We start from the raw sequence: 22,599 nt of genomic DNA, 5'->3' as shown, positions 1-22,599 counted from the left end.
AAACTGGAATTATGCAATGTGGCATAAAACTAAATTTTTTATTCCCTCCCAGGTTTGCTTTTTCCATCCTGTCTGATGTGCCAAATCCATGGCCATGTTAGATACACTGGAGCATACTAAACCCATTCGCAATGTTACAATCTTGTTCAGCATCTCAGATGAGAGAGGGTAAATGAAAACATGAACATGCCAGTATCTTAGACCTTCTTACTTCTGCATCTGACTCAGTAATCCCTAGATTTCAGAGTAAAATAAAGCTTGTTAATACTAAACCTTTCTGTTTTAAACTAATTTGGTATACTTCACACAAACTTATCAGAAGGTCTTGCATGGTCAACTATAGCGGTGTAGAAAACTTCTCATAAGCACTGTTTCCAGCTTCCAAGAGAAACCAGATCATTAAAAGTTTTGCCAGTCCTCTGTATCTATTAATAGAAGATATGCAAATGCATTGTTTAGTTATGCTGATGATTCTCCACCCTCTTCACTGTGCTATTTTATTCTTGTCAGGCATCAGATTTTCCACACTGCAAATGACTGATGTGTGAATGCAAACTGTTTGAAAATAGTAGTACAGACTATTTATGTGTGCCTGTTTTACCATAACTATTTGTAGAAGACACAACAAGCTATTAAAAAAAAGGCAAAAGCAAAAGCAAGACAAAGGAAAAGAAGAAGACCAAGGAGAAGAAGAAGGAGGAGAAGAAGAAGGAGGAGGAACAGGAGGAGGAGGAGGAAAGGAAAAGGGAAAGGAAAGGGAAAAGGAAAAGAAAAAGAAAAAATGAGTACTATGAAGAGCAGAGGAGGCAGTGTACTTTCCAAGGCAACTAATCTTTCATTTTTTTGTTAAACCCCAGAGTTCATGTAGGCAAAAGGCAATCCTCACACCTCCACAAATATATTCCTTTTTCTTTGAAGAACAAACTCTGTCATTGGCTAACGTTTTTGTGCAAGGTAGAATTTGTCTTTTGAAAGAGAGAGATTGGTGTTTCCAGGGATGAAGGATTATGTACTTTATGACCAATATACTTTCTTGAATCTAATTTATTTCACTTCTTTAAATTTTATTTATCTATGTTAGTGGTGTGTCCCAGCACGTGAAAAGGATTTTAACAAAGTAATACCAAAATGCAAAATCAGATCAACTCATTCAGGTATTTTAGTCTAGTCTTTTTTTAATATAAGACAGAAAAGTGCTACTACAAAATCCCACATGTAGAACAATGTTAATAACTTATATTACTCAACTATAGTACAGCGTTATTCCTTCTGTCACCTTAAATTAGCAAACATTATGATTTCTGTCATTAACAGGTGATACTACTCATTTTCAAAACCTCAGCCTTGTTTCTTGAGCTACTTTGATTCCATGTAAAGTGTGTGCGTGTTTAACTCACTACAGAGGAGAAAAAACACATTGTACCTGCATAAACAAAACCTTCGTTTCCTTCCTGCAGTGCGTTTAATGAGAAGATGGGAACAAAAGGACCAAAATCCATGGATCTATTTAAGGTTACCTGAGTTGTTCTTATTGAATGGTTGCTTTTAGGAACTAGCTATATAAAGGACACATGAAGAGTAAGTGAGCTGCTAACAAGAACAGTTTGGAACATCCATGTCATGAAAAAGTAATGAAAGTAACCAGGATGAAAACAAATTCTAGACGATATAAACAACCTGTCTTAGAGATTCATCAGGGTTTGTTTGAGGTCCTTCCCTGTGCCTTTCCGGCCTTCTGGATGGACTTCAATGTGAGCTTATAAGGACAGTTAAATGTGGTTTTTGTCACTCATTTGTTGTTTGTAAGGACCTTTAATTTACTTGGTGGCCTCTTGATAGATTTTTGGCCCAAGGCATATACATTTTAACAAAGGAGACTGATCCACATAGAAATTAGTGAGTTGTTACACAGTCAATCTATGGATAGCCTTTAAAGTGTAGACAGAAGCCCAGCTGTCATGACCTTCTTGTCCTGGTCCCTGGTCATTGCAAAACATAGCTTTCATTAGTTTATTCTCTGCTTCGGATTTTAAAGAGATACGTGCTCTTTTTGAGACTTTGTTAATAACAGGACCCGAGTAAGGACATCCTCACTGTGGTACATTACACTCAATGCTTACATCAGCTTCTGATTTTCCTGGAGAATATTAAATCTAACGACTATAATATAGGTCCACCAAATCAGCAATGTACTAGTGGCAACCCACTAACAATATTTATCCCTCTATACTTGTGGTTGCCTTAGTCCAATGCAGTGAGCAAAACAAGTAGTGAAATCACAAGACTTTCCCTGCTAAGAGCCCTTGGCTTAGAAAAATGTCCAACAACCCATTATGGACCTTAAAGTCTATTACTAGGAGTCTCTAACATTGCTTTAGTGTACCATTCCCATCAAAATTAGGAACGCACATCATCTTGTGACTTCCATTTCTATATGAACCTTTCACAGACTTCCTAAGAGAAGCATTCTTCAGTAATAGACTAGATACTTTTTAGCTGTTCTTGCAGTAGCAGAACATAGTAATAACATGGAGAGAGCACTATCCCTTTAATAAAACAAAGGTTTTGCACAATGGCATCAGGCTTGAGACCCCGAGAGCCATCTAATCTGATTGTCTTCATTTGGTAGTATGAAAATGTTAATAGAAATAAAAGGAGCGATATATGCAGGAAAAGCAACATCATTGCTTAATGGTTAGGGAAAATTTGTGCTGTTAAATATCATGTTTGTACTTGACAATAGCCTTTCATATACTCAGTAATTGCGTGGTGATATTAAATCTAGAATCAACCAGATCACACAGCAGATTGAAATGTTAGAATTTTATTAAGACCTACACTACAGATCCTTGAAATAACTGACAGTATTTGTCAACTTCCATGGCCTTAGAATCAGTCTGTGAATACAGAGATGTATTCAAAGTAAACTTGGCCCTTTTGTTAGGGTTTTAAAACACCGCTGTTACTTTTCCTGTTCTATAATTTTACCCTGCTATAGCCTATGTTTTGTACTAAGAATATTGTTTATCAAGGAAGTATCCAAAAACGTGGACTAGTAGATTTGTGTTATGCTACATGTCTTTCATATATAGAATAATAAATCACATTCTCTTCCATTTCCTATTACAATAAAGAATTTCACTTCCAACTAATATTAAATGAAGTTTAGACTGCACTTGCACCAGCAGAATAGGTTGAGGGGTGGAAAAGAGATAGATATATCTAGATGTATCCAAGGTTAGACCCAAACTCAAGCCATGAATGAATTCTTTTATAGTTCTTGCACTGCGAAATTTGTACCAAGAAAATGCCATTAAGACAAAACTGCCCTTGTTCATACATCTAGTTTGGTGCACTCTAAATACTTCAACTGATTTTGAGAGGATTCAGTACCAAAAATTCTCTTGATTTGGCAGAAAATGTAGAAATGAGGTGTAAAAAGAAGAGAGGGAAACAAAACATTTCTGGTGAAGAAATGTAGAACCGCAGTACAAATATATTAAGGAATATACTTTTAACTGCGTAGGAGTTCTGGACCAGAGCAGAGGTCCCTAAAATGTTTCTGTGTCTGCCCATCACATTTCAATGATATTTTTCTTTTTCCTTTCTAGGACTGAAATCACATCAGTCTAGGTAATTCTGTTGCAGTAGTAAAACTATTCCTTGCTAATCTAAGCTGTTAAACATCACAGTGTCATGTGATGATACAAGAGGGCTAGAGGGCAAGCCCAGGTTTTTCAGTGACATCTCAAGGTATACTTAAAATACTGAGCATCCCATACTTCCACGGTTTTTATTTATATATGAAAAGCAGGGATATACAAAAATTAAAAGCTCTGTTGACATCTGCTTTTCCAAATGAGACACTATACAGAAAAAGAAATCTTCAGAAATTTCATGTTCTTAAAATTAAAAGTAAGTAAAATCTTTATAGGAGTCTCAAATTAACATTGTCTTGTGGAAAATGCTCTCTAATTTGGAAAGCAGACATAATTTTGGAAATTAGTATTTTTTAAATCAAGTCTGAATTGTATTAATTCAGATTATTTTGCGTATGGTGTTTACATCTAAACTAGGCTAACTTTATTTGTATTTTGTTGTTCTATTTTTTGTCTTCTAACACAGATAAGGCCTAACATTACTTACAGAGAGTTTGCTATATAAACATAGCATTATTTTCTCTGTTCACCTCAAAAAATAAGCTGACTCTTTTTTCCTTCAAAAAACTCGAACCCTGGTAACAAATTAGCATGATGATTAAACCTGCATTTCTCCTGGGGCTTTTCTAATTGGAATTTTGCCTTGAGTTACTTGGCTGCCAGGTAAGTCACAACAGAAACTGTGGCTGGAAATGCTAGGACATCCTCAAGTAACAATAGAATCAGGACACAAATAAAACTAAAAAATTTGTATAATGGAACAGACTTTCAAAGAATTTCCAGAATAACTTTTATAAATGTATCAATTGGCATTTAACTAACCTAGGGTAGGAAACACTAATGCTAGGCCTTGTCTCAGTTTCAGCTTTTAACTACTGTAGTCAAGTACTGCATATGTACCCAGGAGGCCCAGGAGGATGAGGTGTTTCACCTGTGCCTCTGGAGTCTGTTGGCAGGGCTCTGCTCCTGCTGGGCTTCCAGGACAGCCAGGTGGCTTCATAACTGATCTGATATAGATATTGTCCTTGCACTCTTGCAGGTCACTTGTATTCAGATGCAACATAAACCAGTGTAGAACAGGATTTCTCATAGTCCAAAATAAACCCATACATCTCTTAAAAGGAGTGCAACTGTAACCCTGCTTAGTTTTCTTTTCCATTAGTACTTAATAAAGAAACAATTTACCATTACTACTCTTTGGATCCTCATAACAGTAATTCATTGTACAACTATAAAATATGCCTTTATTAATGTCACTTAAGTGGGACAGCAACCCTGTGGGATTGACTGCCAGAAGCTACAGTGAATTTGAATAATTTCAGCACTGAGAAAGAGCCAGTCCATTGCCATGCAGAGACAATCTTTTAGTGCTGCTGTTGCTTTCTAAATGCTCCGACCTGGCTCAAAGCCTGATTGCAAAAGCTTCAGGATTTTGGCAGTCGTACTGTTTTGTTGTAGCTTGCCTGGCATTACTTTCTCAGTGGCTTTACCTACCAGTGAAAGATGGAATAGAAGTCATTTACATTCCCACTCTTCCCAAGAGGGCAATTCAGAAAAATGGAGCCTAAAACCATACTGTTCCTGTCCTGTAATTTTTGTTTGTTTGTTTTTGGGGATTTTTTTGTTTGGTTGGTTGGTTTGGTTTTTTTGAGCTCACTGCAGAATTTCATGACAGCAGCAGTCTTGAGGGATTTTTTGGCCCAGTCTCCCACACTTGAGAGGTTTGGATGGCTCAAATAAGTATGTGAATTTCCAAGGCCAGAGCCTCCTACACTCACATACTTTAAAATTACTAACTAACTGAAATACAGTCTTGCACTGAAAGGAGACATTATCTTTAAATGCCACTGAGATTAGTGGTGATGCCACAAGTAAAGTGGGTGGGGAAGCAAGTGAGTAGGCTCCTTGAGCTGTGTAGGTCTGTAGGAAGAGATTTTAGCTAAGTAAATGTGTCATTAGTATTTAATAAATGTATCTTACCCACCTCATTATTGTTAATTTCTTAAAATGAAACTAATTATATTTCTGTATTTGTAGGTCATCTTTGCCTGGCAAAATGCCCCCTTTTTACCTGCTCACTGTATTTATGAACTAGATAACTGACACAATCTGTGTGGAGTACAATAGAACATTCCGTAAAAACTCCTGCACCCCAGCTGTTAAAAGTAGAAAACTTCATTAAACTCATTTTGATTTGAACACAAATTCTTCGTCAGTTCTAAAGAGTTTAGTGTTCTTTGGTATTTCCTTGGCAGAATGACAACTGAATTTAGGTGTATAATTTATATCCGTTTATTGCATAAAGAGGAAATTTTTTAAAAGGGGGCCAACAGCTCAGTAGTGACAGCCTTTATTCTGGCACTATATAAGTCAATGGATTATACTTGACAATAGATGTTCACAGAGATTGTACAATCTCTCTGCGTTTTATGTTTTTAAGCAGAAAGAATAAATGTGTATGTGTGTGTAAGGGTGCAGGTGGTTACACAGCCATGTGTATGTAACAAGCACAGAAACACAATACCCATCAGGCTGAAAGGCACCACAGGTTGTCTCTAATCCAACCTCCATCTCAGAGCAGGGCTAACACTGACCAGAGATTGGGTTGTTCTGTGCTTTATCCACTTGAGTCTTGCAAACCTCTAAGGTTGGAGACTGCATAAGCCTGTTCTACTGCTTGACTGTCCTCACAAGGCAAAAGTTTCATCAAACTGAATCACTTTTGTTTCAATTTATGTCTGTTGTCTCTCATCTCCTACTAGCAGCAGAGTTGCTCCATAACCACACCATCCCCAGCCTGTACTACTGCATGATTAATCCACTCAAAGTTGCCAAAATTGTTATTAGTCTTTGTTGACTTTCCTGCAGTTCCTATTGGCCCATTTCTCCAGCTTGTCTTGCTCGCTCTGAATTTCTGCCTTGAAGAAAATACTGATCTCAGTCAGAATGCTCTACAAACTCCATTTCCTCCAGGTAACTGATAAAGATGTTGAACTGCTATAAAGCTCTGTTGTATTCTGTTTTTTACCAGTGTCCAAGTGGAGTACAAACTGTTTACCAATACCATTTTTAACCATTTTTACCAGTCTAGTAATCTATCTCTCTCGATCATAGTGTTCTAACTTGATCTTAAGGATACTATGATAAACCATACAGAAAGTGTTGCTAATGTCGTAGTAAACAACATCCACTGCTCACTTCTCGTGCACAAATCTAGTTATTTCATCATAGAAAGGAATCAGGTTGCTTTTGCCTCTTTCATCCTTGGTAAATGCATGCTGGTTATTTCCAGCTACTTTTTTGTTCCATCATCTGCCCGGAAATGGTAGTCAAGAGGACTCTATGATTTTCTGGGCATCAAAGTGAGGCGAAGCAACCTGCATGTCCCTGAATCATCCTTCTTGCCTTTTTTGAGGATGAGTGCCACATTTGTATTTCTTTAGCTGCTGTGTGTCTTCCCTAATTAAATGACATTTCGAAGACAACAGAGAGTGCCACAGTGACATCGATCAGCTTTCTTAGCATGCCCAGATACATCTCATCAGGTGCCATGGACTTACATAGCTTGGTCCTTTTCCATTTTCTGTCTCTTCCCTGAACTTTATCTCTAGGCAAAAAGGCCTGGAAGACTTTGTTGGTGAAGACTGAGACAAAGAAAGCATTGAGTACCTCAGGTTTAACTGTGCTACAATTTACAAATAAATATTACAACAAGAGGAAAAAAGGGTCAAATTGTTACTAAAATCTGATTCTAAGTCCCTATGGTAAAATGTGTCCATTTTACAAGAGCATAATAACTATATTGTCTAAAGCTTCCATGTTTCTGGAAACAAGGAACTAAAATGGGTAACATTTTTAAAGCTTAAAATACCCAAGATCCTACCTAAGTAGGATCTTCTGTCCATCTTTTTTCTACGGGTTGAAAGATCCTCTTGCTGTTTAATTTTTCAAGCCAGCCTTTTCCAAAGTGGGATGTTCTCATTATGTGTAGAGTTCAGTCAAAGACAGGATGTGTTAGTGCTGTCTTCACGTGTCTATTTGAGCTATTATATCCATTATTTATCCACATGTATGTACATTTACATATACAAACATATATACAATTACACACATGAATTTCTATATACTTGTATATAAAGATAGGTCTTTAGTACATGCTCAGAAGCACAAGGCAGGTAAGGTTCGATCATGCTTTGAGTCAAGAATGAGTCCTGGAGGGTTTGAGAATGGCACAATTATGGCTTTTTATATTATAACTTAATCTGTCAATTAGTATTCTGAGCTTGTATCACTGTAAGCACAACAGGGATGCATGAAGACAAATCCATGTTAATCTTATCAGTATAAGATAAGTATAAGATAGGCAGTGGCTGTGGGGCTTAGCACGCTTAAATATTCTCTTAAGACTACCCATTAACCCTGCAATATAAATATAGCCAAAGATCTATGTTCTCATACAGCTCTAAGGGTCTAAAAAAGAGTAGCACAAAGGGGAAATGGAGAGGAAACAAACCATGCCAGCCAAGTTAATATCCACAAAATGCTTCTGCTGTATGTGGGGGAGAGGGAAATTTAAGATATTGGAAGTTCTTTCTTGCGTGACTATTCATTTGTCTACCTTTATTTGCTGACCTTTTTCTCTAGACATCCATGGTGTCTTGATGAAACTCCTGTGATATATTTCAAAACCTTTTAATAAGGAATCTTTTTTAATTTTTAGTTACATCAGAATATTATTGTTTGAAAAATGAAAGCCAGCTAAATTATGCAATCTCCTATATTACTAAATCTGCAAAATATTATGAAGTTTTGTGACAGAAGTCTGACACAGTAGCAATAAAGTATTCCTGTTGCAGGTATACTGCCCCTGTGCGAGAGGTTTTGACAATAAATGATATATTATGAAAGTATCTGTGTAAAAGACAGATGATGACATGTGTAGGGCATGACCAGGATACATTTTGAGATGCATTTTGTTTGGCAGTTTAAAGTCATGCTTCTAAGTATGTCAGGAGCTGAACAGTACCCTCAGGAACCATCAGTCTATATCAAGATTCTTATAAAGATTCAGATCTCAATGATATTTCATCAATCTGGATCTCATTTTCTGTGCCAGAATTTCCTTTTCAGATGACAACAGAGCATCTGTTTCAAGGTTCGGGAATAGCTAGTCTATCTGTTAGGTTTTGTGCACCTGGATGCAAAAGAAAATTTCTAATATTGGATCAGAATTTTTCCTTCTTATTACAATAGAGAACATACTGCAAAGACTGCGTTTGTTGTTGTATGATAAGGAGAATGTGGGCTGCAGAAAATCTGGAGTGTTACTGTGTCTTGGCTCATCCATACTCTGCCACCATCTGCATACACAATGCTGTGGCCTTATGAGTAAAGATGAAAAGCAGAAAGTACAAGCTACTTGAGCAACAACAACAAAAAACACTCCTATATACTGAATCTGATGGAAGGCTTCTGCTGATTTTCATGGGCATTGAGCTTCTTGCATGCCTGAGTTTGTGTCCCTATACTGGTACCATCCATTAACTGTGAAATATGCTTTACTACCCTACATTTGCATTTGCCATTGGAAACACTCTACCTGGGCTTATTATTTCTTGGGTGAAATGCTAAATGCTGTTCCAAGTTTCATTCTTCCATGAGAACCAGTCGTCTTTTAGTACTTGCTATAGTCTCTTCTTAAGGCTTGCCTGAAATAATGGGAAAGAAAGGGAAGAAAGAAGCAAGGAATGTTAAGATTTCTGCTGGTCAACAAGTCTTTTTATGGTGCCAATGCTATCATTAAGCACAAAACACCCTGGCAGATTTGACAGGCTAGGAATTATGTGCAAGGAATTGTCACCGATGTGAAGTCAATATGGATGGTCAGCAGATACAAGCTTTTTCGTGGCTTTAAGAGTGATCCTACTTATTGATTCAGATACCACCTCACTGCAGAATTGTTCTTCTTTTTCTTCTTACTGTTTCGTACCTTATAGGCAAATTCTAAGCCCAAATCCCCCCCCAAATTTTTTAAAAATCTAACAACACTAAATTAGAAAACATTTGAAAGATCTACTATTCCTAAGTGTCAGGTGATCAGGAAATCACAGCTCTTCCAGTTTCCTAGCTTCAAAGCCATGCTTTTGTTTCAGTAGATGTTTAGATTAAGGTCCTTGTTAAACCTTTTGCCAGATATGTTTTTCATTCTACCCAGAGGTGGGAGTAAGTTAAGGACACAATATCTTTTTGGTCCTACGTCCTAAGACATCACTTCTGCCTGACTCTCTGGGGTACCCAGAGTGAGGAAAATGCCTCCTATGTACCTGTTTTTCCCATGCCAGGTAAACTGTTTGTTGTAAAATTTTTGGAAATAAGGTATTTATAAATAAAATGAGAAACCCATTGCACCTGCAGCAATTTTAGTCTCACTACCTAGTGAAGAATTATCTGTTCCCAGTAACTTAACGTGAAACCTGTGGAAAAGAGATTCTTTATGTGAAGATGAGAGTGATCTAATCTGTAGAAATAATAAACTGCATATACCAAGAACCCAAGCCATCTGGCCCTTCAGTAAGGTTTGCTGTATCTTCACTTGGTGCAATAAATTAAAAAGCTGTTTATATGTGCATACTCAGACCAAACATATTTTCTTCAAAAATATCTGTTGTCTTAGCTGTTCATTATGTCAAACAGGAGTTTCTTGTCTTGTTTTGGTTACTGTCCTGCATCCTCCACATTCTCAGTTGGCATTACCTCCTGCTCACATAGATAACAATCTGAAACTCAGTGCTTAGTTTTTGCAGTAGAAATTGTCTCTACCCTTCTGTAGTAAGGAATCACAGTCCTTGAGTTTCACTGTTACATAGAAGGAATTTTCTGGAACTGACACTGTGACACTTGAACTGCATTATCACAGTTCCAGGTTGCTTTAGCAGTTGAAACCTTTGGATATATACCACTGCTATCTCCACCTCACTAATGCATGTAACCTACAACTCCAAGCTAAGCATCTATACACTTTCTATGACGGACTTGACTGAAGTAAGGAGTAAGAGATGATAAGGTAGAAATGGGACTTCAGTATACAAGTGTGACCTGGAATGGGATACCTCATTTCCCTCAGTATTGACAGCCAAGATAGTACTCCTTGAGTCATTCTCATGCAAAAACATAATGCCAAGCACCCATGAATCCTGTAGTTAGAGAAAGCACCTTGCTGTTTTCAGAGAAAGAATGTGAATTTGCCTTTCCAGTAAGAATGCTTACATCACCTGCTGATAGACCAGTGTGCACAAGACTTTCCTGCTATAGCTCTTTGATTCTGTGTAGATAATTAGGTATCCAGTGCACCAGAGAGGAAAAGGGAAGGGAAGGGAAGGGAAGGGAAGGGAAGGGAAGGGAAGGGAAGGGAAGGGAAGGGAAGGGAAGGGAAGGGAAGGGAAGGAGGAAGGAAGGAAGGAAGGAAGGAAGGAAGGAAGGAAGGAAGGAAGGAAGGAAGGAAGGAAGGAAGGAAGGAAGGAAGGAAGGAAGGAAGGAAGGAAGGAAGGAAGGAAGGAAGGAAGGAAGGAAGGAAGGAAGGGAGGGAAAGAAGCAAGCTTTCACTTGGTGGCTAAGTGCTGATGTGGGTGAATCAAATTCATGTTTTGATGAATCTTCAATTGTTTCTGAAAAGAATAACTGTTTCATTGGTTTTCAGCTGTATATTAGATAGCCTGATGATTGTTGGCACTTTCTCTCTAAGACCCATGGCCCAAAAGGCATTTTGAACCCTATCTTGAGAGGTATGTTCTCAACAAGTGCTGTAATGTCTGAGCTGTGCACAAGCAGCTTTTCCTAGCTCTGTGCGTGTGGGAGAGAGACTGAGGGCAATAGAACAACAATGCTGGAAAGTAAGATTAGTTTTTACAGTTCTTCAGCCAGGAGCAATAACTACTCAAAGGACAGATAGTCTTGTATATCCACAGCAAAAAGCGGACTTGGGTCTAGGAATTCAGGATCCAGTAAATCTAAAATCCAAGCCCAGAACAGGCTCATAAGACTGCAGAGCCCACATTACTCCTTCCATTTCTATCAGCAATGGAATATCGATTCCTCTAGGTGAGATCATTCCAGAGCTCCCATTCTCCAAGTATTACAGTCAGCCATTTTGTGGTTCTTGACTACACAAAAACATTAGCCTGAAGGTCAGGAGATCAGGAAATCTGGTTACCCTGTAAGAGTGTGCACACCAGCTCATGACTCACAGATGACCATTGATCTTTCTCACTTCATTGATGAATCCTACCTGAACTTTAAGAGCAGGGTGGCTTAGTGTGTTTGGAGGAAGACATTCTTGCACCCTGAGAGCAATATGTCTGGCTTGAGGTGTTAACAAAACTTATGCCTCAGGAAATATATCTAAATGCTTCTGGGCATTGCCTGAACAGGAGGGTTAAAGTTTAAATTTTGAATTTTGGTATATAAAGGGAAAGTTATTTATTATCTTTTTGTTAATCCATTCCGAAGAGATTTTGCAGATCAGGCTGGAGGCCTGATTTAAAGACTCAGGATGCTGCTATTTTGATCTACTTCAAGTAAGCCTTTAATTTTTAATACATGTACCAAACATCCACTACTATAAGTCCTCTTAGGCATACCACCTCTCCATGGAAATAAATATTTCAAGATTCAGAAACTGATAGAAAATTGTTAAGCATAATTCCATTGGTTTCTAAAAAAATATTTGGATGCCACCAAATATTTGGGCTTGCCCTGCTAGAAAAGGTTTGGATCCAAAGCTTCTCTTTCTGTGCTACTACTTCCAAAAATAGTTAACAACATCTGCTAGAATGGTTTCCAAATAAAACAGAGATTCTGGAGTTGTTTCTCATCTCTAGGAACATTGCACATTCATGGGAGAATATTTTACAATTTTTTATCTATTTGGCCTGGTTAAGTGTATCTGTTGAGGGGGGAAAAAAAAAAAAAATAAACCAGTAATGACTCAAGGAAACTGTGACAAATAGAGGCTGTGGTCATCAGCCAAATAGTTTACCAAGGCATGTCAATGCAGTATTTAAAATTTTCAGCTTTAAAATTGACTAGATTGCATATTTATGATACACATACCACTTTTCTTCCCTTGCTGCTTCTTCATCTTAGTCAATAGTCAACCTATTAATGTGCCTCTGGAAGTAATACGCATGTAAATATTATAGGAACTGTATGAATAGTTCAGAGGGCATAAATTTTTACCTCAGCCACTGTTTCCTGGTGCTTGGACATGACAGCAACTCAGAGTGGATTTGTAATATTTAACAAATGGATCAGATTCCTTGTATGGCATGGGCCTAATTGTCTTAACATGACTTTGCTATTATCTTCAAAACAACACTTTGATAGATAGGAAGTCACATCAGAAAAAGAGATCAATTCCCCGTCTCATTCTCTTTTACTCTTGGCATGCTGCAGGTCATGATCTAGTTAATATTAGGGGTAGAGATCTCCATTGCAAAAAGCTGGAACCAAGTGGAAACTTTGAACCTGATTGCATATAGTTTTCAGGGGCATATGTGCCCTTGATTTTCTTCAAAATATTTTTTTCTTTTCTAAATTTCCCTCTCTCCATCCCACACCATCATGAGATGAGAAGATGGAAATATATTATGTGCCAGTGAACCATCTGCTTCTTTTTCTTTCAAGAGATTCTTCTGCATTGACTGGTCTGTTTACCTAAATTCATCCATAACCTTTACATAGAGTAACTTATCTGTAACTATTTTCTATAATAAAATATAGCTTCTGTCACACTACAGTCATCTTTCACAGCATTGCTGCTTAACTTATGGAAGATGCTTCTACATTGCTTGAACATGATCCAAAGCATGTGGAATGCTAGAAATATCAAAATCTCCATTTTACAATAAATCACAATCACTGATGTAAGTGTGGTAGGATTGTTGTCTGTATGTTTCCAACACTCGTGAGAAACCTGAAAATCTTGTTTGCCTGTCATTATTGTGTAGTTTCGATGATGCTGCATATAAGAAATAAATATGTTTGACGGTCACCTCAAATCTCAAACTTTAAGCTGCACAATGTCAATGGAAAAAATGAATAAATAACAGCAGTTATTTGCCTTCAAACCAAAAACTTGCTACTTAAGAGGAATGTTTTTAAAAGGAATGCTCTGAGAGTTGTATTCTTAGAAAATCCCTAAAACACAGTGAGAAAATGTTGGCAGCCGAAGGATAATTAAAAGCGTATAATGGAACACGGTAAATATAATGGAACACAGTCAATATAAGTAATTTCATTTACACTAAAGGTAAGAGAAGAGCTTTTAAAGATACAGTAAATTATTTCTTACATTCTAGAAGAAGTTGCTGTGTTTGCCATGCTGGACCCCGTGTTTCCCAACCTTCTGAACATAGAGGTAGATACTCAGTGCACACCATCGACGTCAAACATGGATCTGTCCTCCATGGGCTATCATGAGTGGCAATGCCTTCCTTGTACTATTGACAGCATTGCCTGAAAAGCCGTCTTTTATTTTGCCATCTTCTGTGATAAGATCCTGTCACATCCTTCCTAGAGATCCCTTGCACTGCAGTGAACTGTTTGGGCACAAAACGTCAAATTCTGGATTGCATCACTATTCATCTGATGTTGTGTAGGCAAGCACATGCTTCTTTATGTTCCCTTCCTATCGCGTATTTGTACAGTAAAAATTTTCAGTTCGAGCATTATCTGCACATCTCAAAATCAGAGATTAAAGAAAGACATGGGGAGTATTTTGTTATTTGTATGCAGGACCCCATCTTCAACAAAATAGGTAAGTAAGTAAGTAAGTAAATAAATACATAAATAAATCTTGTTTTGATCTTTGAAAGCAGGTGGCTTATTTACATTCAACAATCTGAATTACTCAGAGGGGGTTTTAAAATGTTGACAGAGCTATTGAGAAAATAAGCAGCCTTCACTGAGCAAAGGTAATTGAAGCAGGAATAAGCAGGTCTATTCAGGCTGCTGCTTTTGTAATTCAAGCTTTCTTCCTTGGCTCAATGATCTCATAAAAATAAGTCATTGAGGGAGAGTCCCATGTTGTGCTTTGTTTATTCAGGAACCAGATGCAGCACGTGTTAGTAATTTCAAAGCGCTGATATTCTGCAATTTCTGCAGTGTAGGTGAAACCTGCCACAAAACAGATATCACTGTCCAATTTGTTTTTCTTTCTGCTAGTCAGTAAGGTGCCTTTCTACTCAGCTAGAGTTCTCTGAAAGAACTGACTCTTTACACTGAAAAAAATATCAGATTAACATTCCAGTTTTGCTGGATATAAATATTTACAGCTTTTGTACTTATTTTATGTTCCTTTATTAAACATGGGTGAGGAATCATGTCAAGTCAGTGAAAATGCCTTTTTGGTGGAAAATAGAACAATTAGCCTCTGACATTTTGCTGATGAACAATCAAATAGTCATTGAGAGTGATAATCAAATATTCTCAGTTTTTAATTTTCTGTACATTAGAACTAGTATTGACAAAGCTGGCATCTATCTCCAACTGACATAAAATTAATATTGGCTCTTGAATTCAAATATTAATTTCTGGCAATTAGTCAATTAGGATTCCCACCACAACAATGTGTAGTACATATTTATGTAGTTATTGCCAAGAAAAATTTCCTCATGTTTATAGTATACATCTTCATAATTAAAAAGAATGCAAAGATGATCAGTTATGAATTGCTTTCTTCTAGATTAGAAATTATTAAACAAAGAAAATAAAGGCTTCACAGCACTAGATGAAATAGGTGTGCAGGGGAGGAGGGGGGAGGTAGCATATGAGACAGCCCTATAGTAAAACCGATGTGCACTGATTGCTAGTTGGCACTGGGCTCTCAGCATCCTTCAGGAGCCATGCTCACCTCTATGGTCCTCAATAGCATGAGATGCCCTCATCATGGAATGGATGGGGTTAGGAATGAGGAAACCAGAGCAAAGTTGTACACCAAGGGCAGCCACACACCACTTGTGATCAGTTTCACAACGCATTTTGTTGCACTCACCTTCAGTTTTCTTACCTCTAAAGTAGAAAGAAAGTGCTACTTTTATCTTAAATGTCACTCATATGAGAAAAAAAAAAAAGAAAAAGATAAAAAAATCAACCTTTACTACTAAGTGTTGCTATTAGTTACTAAGCTTGACTTCTTAAAAACTCTAAGTTGTAAATTGTAGAAAAGATAAGAATCCTGCTTTCATCTTGTGAATATTTATTCATACTAGTGTTTGAGATTCTCTGAATGAAACTAACTTGTGAGAGAAGCACAACTGCATGAGCTTCTTTTTAGTATTTATGATCACCAGGATATCAGAGAAATGTTTACTTATAAATTTTTAATGAAGTAATGCCCACCTTAATGTAACAGACTCAGCCTGTTTATTCTTACTAAACTCTGAAGTACAAAAATGGAAATATTAAAAAACAAAAGTCACCTTAACAGAATCAAGATCTCTAGTCATGAAGTTGGCCCAGATTATTCTGCTTTCCTCAGCTGCTTGCTATTTTTATTCTTTTAGGAAGCTGGATTTGTTTAACAACATTATCATGGAACTTTACTTCAGTAACTATGGAAAAAAATAAACTTGGTTGTCATAGGTAACTGAATGTGTGCTGAATGTGTATTATGGTAAAATGACTTCTCTTTGATAAGGCTAAATAAAACATCGTCAGGTAATCAGCAAAATGAAGCAAACAGCTTTGCTAAGGTTGCTTTCACAATTCACTACCTGCAGGGTTTTGAAAAATATCAGTGAAGCAATATTGAAAAGAGGATTCTGGGTCCTCAGCCTTTTGCTGTTTTACTGTGGGGTGTGCCAGCTTAAGGGTTTAGCATTTCTAGGAATGTATCAGAAGGGTCTGCCTAAATCCACAGTAAATCACCTTATGTGTGGGGTACCAGATGTCTTTATCTCAGTCCTTATGATGATCTCGCTCTGTACCAGTCTGTTATTGAACTAAACACTTTTCTTTCACCTACATTTTGCCAAAACATCTCTTGATTTTTTGTTTATTTTTCTATTTTACACACAAATGCAGGCATACGTGCTTACCTGCCATACATGCATACGTGCCATGTTAAGAACAGTATTACAACATGCTAGAGAGCACTTAAAATTGATTAGGAGGTAAATATGTATCTGAGAAGTTTCTTACATGAAGATGAAAGCATCACCTTGCATTGTTGTGCTGTTAAATCACTGGCACACAAACATACATCCAGAAAGAATTGCATCAGTACTATTGCATTTGTTTAAACCAAAAGTGGTTGGCTAAAACATAGGCTAACACACAAGCTGATGCAGGCTAAAACTAAATATGCATTTATTTTGTAGAATGAACTGAAGAATATCTCAATTATTTTTATCTTCTCAATGCTAATTATTGTATTACTTTTTATTACAATAATCACTATAGCGAGAGGTAAGTGAATTAATGAAGTGCTGTCTGGCTTCATCCCAAACTCTGGATCTGTCTCTTCTCTCTGGCCCTGAGCAAATATAAGCTGAGGACAAGAAGAATAGAGCCAGAAAAATATTCAGGCATTATACTGGTAGTCATAGCTGAAGAGTGTGTTCATACACCACACTCAGGACAAAGCCATCCTCAAATGTCTCAAATCTACTCTGACTGTTTTAATCTCACTGGTAGGACTGTTTTCCACCTCACAGTGATTTGCACTGTAACTGTGACATACTCGGTACAGTAGTAGCCTGATGGTAGTGAAGAATTAATTGCCTTGTGCTATTTTAACTACAACAAGAGACGAGAGGCACTACTTATTCCTGTATGATAGGTATTTCTGTCCTTAGGCCCCTGTGTCATGACCTTTGGCTGTCAGGATGTACAACTCAAAACATTTCCTCAAAAGTCAATTTGTCCCTTATCTAAGGAACATCTCATTTTCACCATCTTACCTTTTGGATTGTTTGCTTCTCCTAGTATTACTTAAGCAACTTTTCTAGTTACAAAGAAAGCAAGCTAAAAAATTATTTATGCATTTGCTAAGATTTTTTTACTTGTATTTAGGGCTTTCTGAATAATGATGGGTTAATAGGTGTGACCTCCATATTCTCTGCTGATACCTCTACTGTCCTCAGCTATGACTGAGTCACACTTTGGTGCTGGTCCAGACAACTATCTCTCTGCCAGGAGGACCACCTCACCGTGTAGTCAGGCAAACAGCAGAGCTGGTGTCAGGGCAGAACCATTCTGGGAAAGAGATGAGGAGATAGATGGGGCAGGCAGTTGTGCAGGCTGTGGGGCTTTTCAGCAATGTATGGAGATATTTTCAAGGCATTATCAGCAGAACAGATTTTTGAGACAGGAAGATATTGTGCCCCTTTGATAGTATGAGACCCTGAGGCTCAGAAGTAGGAGTAAACTCCTGAGTTTCACTGAATACTGTTTTCCATCTCACAATACCAGCAGAATGGCTCAGCTTTCCAGTATTCCCAGATTAGCAGCCCTGTATAGCTCTATAAGCTCTAGTAGGAATTTATGAACACTTTTTTCTTCCACCTGGGAACAGGAATTCAACTGCACAAAATAAATGCTATAGTTGTTATCAGCTGAACTCACACATTAATGAAAATAAACTAATAATTATGTTTCCTTACGGTTCCATGTAAGATGAAGTCCCACATAAAATATTGCTATTGCTTCACTGTTGTTGATCCAAAAGTCTGTCAGACATTAAAGGAGTTATATTCAAAAATACTGGAGAATAACTGACTGTCTCAGCTTTATGCTGACAGCATCTGCTTAACTGACATTTCTTTCTTTGCAGGTCACTATGGGGATGAGTTGACATGTTTTTACATCTTAAAGAACGGTAATAATTTTCAAAAGTGAAATTGTTTAATAAATTCTACTTGTTAAATTTCTTTTTTACCTTTATTCAGTTGCACCCACACAGGCAATTGAGATATCTTGTAGTCCTTTTTATAATGTCTTCATCAACGTGAAGTTAGTGAGACTGATTGAAATCTAAAGGTTACATGACTTCCAATATATTCATTCCTGTTTAAGATTGGCTACAAAACCTATTCAGAAAGGAAACAAAATGGATTATAGAAATAACTGGATATAGAAATTATTTTCTTGGCTATTAAGTTTCTTTGGTTTCTTTGATGGTTATTCTAGTGTGTTGTTTTTCCCATAAAATTCATTGCAAAGTATGTGGATCTGAACACAACATGCAAGCCTAGGATTTTAGTTACAGATGAGTTAATCTGCAATTCTATAGGCTGGCTGTTAAACACTAATTAAGTCAACTGGTGTGTGCTTGAATGCATTTCCTATCAGTAAGCATTCTGGCCTCTAGTAAATGAAGATGAGCTAATGAACAAATTCCACACACAGACAGACACACATGGTGTGCTGTGTACAGCAAAACCAGGAAGTAACATATTAATACTACAACAGGATGAGAATTGTTCTTGATTTACTTTTGCAGAATGTGGAATGATATCCTGTATGCATGGTATTGGATTTAAAATTATCACCTTTGAAGTCTAAAATGACATCCATTAGAAAGCAGATTGATTACACCTTGCATCAGGGATGTGTGTAGGAAGGGGATATTTTTAGGTTTGCAATGACACAGTATTAACTGTTATTGTGGCAAATTAGCCCCAGCAATTTTAAGGGTCTTGCTGCTTGTTCTGATATTGTGTGCTAAGTATCCTTACAGTTAGTTGGCTGTGGATTATGTTGCTCACCACAAGTAATGATTATCTGTAGCTATGAATCGTGCAGCACATCTGAAGACTCTAAATAGCTTTCTGCAATGGACACCTGAAGGAACTGTCTGTTATTAAAAGAAAATTTCAGTCTGACTAATCTTCAAAAAATACTAAAGCCTTTCAAAGAAATGCATAGGAAATATGTACCACAATGACATTCTGTATCTTGCTCTCTCCACCTATTTGTAGCTGGTAATCTTTTAAAAAATGTGCTTTAGTAAAGTCTGCATACACATCCTAAAACTCAGAACTAGGGCAATTTTAATAAAGTAAAAATAATATGCATTTTTTCCATCCTCAGGAACTCTTGCTGAATTATATTTGTATATTAAACTTCTGCTAGCAGTTCAAATTTGTTTATGAGGCCAATACTTTAAAAAGAACAGATGTTGGATGTTCATTCCCAGACATTTCAGGCCAGCTCCCGTAGGTCCCACAAGCGAACACCTAACATTGAAAAATCACACAGTCAGGTTTAAATACAGCAAACCTCAATTTTGTTTATGTGGTTATATGGAAACAGCAGTTACTAGATACTTGAGGGAATACTTGGTGATATCTTGCCAAGCTGTCCTGGTTTTGTTTAAAACAAGACCAGTTTCTCTTTTAGTAAATTTTCCTTTCACCTAAATTCTTCTAAGTAACTACACTTTTCTGAATTTAGCTGCATGTTTTTCGGACACTGTTTGCTTCAGAGCTGATAATGGTAGCAATGCTATGCAGAAAAGGCCCAGGTTTAGACTTATTGCTATGGTCGCCAAGGTTATTGATATGCGGGTGCCTCATGAGCTGACCAAAAATCCAAAGCATCATCATTTTGAAGCGCCATCTTCTCTTATTCTATGCAACAACAAAGAATCATTTCTTGATCGGATTGAGACATGCAACGAAAGTGGATCATATATGACAACTGGTGACCACCAGCACAGCGGTTGAACTGAGAAGAACCTCTAAAGCACTTCCCAAAGCCAAACTTGCACAAAAAGGGTCACAGTCACTGTTTGGTGATCTGCTGCCAGTCTGATCCACTGCAGCTTTCTGAATCCCAGCAAAACCATTACATCTGAGAAGTCTGCTCAGCAAATCAATGAGATGCAATGAAAACTGCAACTCCCGTAGCCAGCATTGTTCAACAGAAAGGGCCCAATTCTTCTCCATGACAATGCCCGACCACACATCGCAAAACCAATGCTTAAAATATTGAATGAATTGGGTAACAAACTTTTATCTCATCTGCCACGTTTCCCTGACCTCTTGCCAAGTGACTACCACTTTTTCAAGCATCTTAAAAACTTTTTACAGGGAAAATGCTTCCACAGCCAGCAAGATGGAGAAAATGCTTTCCAAGAGTTTGTAAAATCCCGAAGCACTGATTCTTACACTACAGGAATAAACAAACTTATTTCTCATTGGCAAAAATGTGTTGATCGTAATGGTTCCTATTTTGATTAATAAAGATGTGTTCAAGCCTAATTATAATGATTTAAAATTCATTGTCCAAAACCTCAATTACTTTTGCACCAGGCTAACATAATTATATAATAATTATGAGAATGATAATTCTACAGTCACCTTTGGGAAATATGCAATTATCTTATTTTTCCCCATGTATAAGAGTTGCAAATTTTTTTCATCTTCTGCAATGTGTGCAGGAAGACAAAAAGTGGTCTCTCGCACCTCGCAGAATCTCCACATATAAGAGTGCCTATGTTTTTCCACTGTTTCCATTAGCTTGTATCAGTGCACTAGGTAACTGAATTGTCATCTTCCTGTGCCTCCTTTAAGTACCAAAGCACTAGAATTTTCAGATGGTGAGAGCCCTCACTGAGAAGTGTTCAGCCTAAAGCTGAAAGGGATTCAGTGTGGTACTATGTTCCTTGGAATTGATAACTTGTAGCAAATAGTTCTGAGGGAACCCAACAAGAAGTATTTTATTAAAATTGACAGTTTGACATTTGGGCTTTTAGGCAGAGTCCTTGCAAGGTTTCATTTGACCTTTTGCAAAAGTACTCTCTGCCCCTGCAGGTGTGTTCTGCTGAAAGAGGCTTTCCTCCTTCTAGATTCCCCAAACTTTCTGCCTTTGCAGTGAGACCTGACCAGAGGTTAGATGAGAACAAGTGGTAGATGTTAGATCAGTTTCTTAAAATAACTACGAAACTTTGGCAGCCCAGAGTTGTACGCCTGCCCCTCCTATGGCATACTGATAGGAGAAATACATAATTATATCTACTTGACTCTCAAGAAATAATACTAATCTTGAAACATTAGAAAATAGAATTTCCCAAGCTGCTGTAGGCAACTCAGTGTGGCTATCCTTCAAAGCAAAAACTGCTAGCTCTTTAACAGTTAATTTAAAGGACATGGGAAGAGGAATAATGATGCTGGATGATATTAGAATATATATAAACTGATATGAGGTTTATTTCACATTGGAGTGAAGCCTTTTAAGACTGTAATGGTGAAATGTGTAGTGACTAGTGTGCAATTAGTTTAAAAAATACATAATTATTTAAACTGGTTTTGATGCAGTGTTAACAGGAGTAGAAGGAGAAACAAAAATCACACAAAGATACAGGTAGCTTTTATAGTGGAATGACAATTCTTAACAGCAAATCTCTTCAGCTAATGAATCTGTAAAGCTCTTTTTAAGTCAATAGAACTACACTGATTTACAGAGATATGGTCATGTATCTTTGATCTTTCCCACCTCCTTACACAGACATTTTGCTCCTTCCTCTGCATTTATCTTGAAAGATACGCATCTGCATCCTTAAAGCATCATTTCCTTCATTGTCTTTCTTCACAATCCTTTACCTGCAATCGCTCCTGCAGTTTATCGATGGGTCAATGTCTGGATGGACACTGGTGACAAGTAGTGCCCTAAGGGGTCTGTATTGGGACCAGTACTGTTTGATAGCTTCATCAATGATGTAGACAGTGGAACCAAGTGCACCCTCAGCAAGTTCACGGATGACACCAAGCTGAGCGACCAATTTTTTTACCAAAAGGCTTTGGTGTCATTTCTGTGCTTAGGCAGGAGATATGCACTGCTCTGTCTGGAGCAGTCCTCCACCCACTTCTCACTGCAGCACAGGTAGATATTTGGGCTGTTAAACTCGCAGTTCCTTTGAGAAGTGTTGATATTACACCTA

This window comes from Patagioenas fasciata, chromosome 2 (genome assembly GCF_037038585.1).
Source record: "Patagioenas fasciata isolate bPatFas1 chromosome 2, bPatFas1.hap1, whole genome shotgun sequence".
NCBI classification, from domain to species: Eukaryota; Metazoa; Chordata; class Aves; order Columbiformes; family Columbidae; genus Patagioenas; species Patagioenas fasciata.
The sequence above is the reverse complement of the archived record's forward strand: the minus strand, read 5'-3'. Positions refer to the sequence as shown.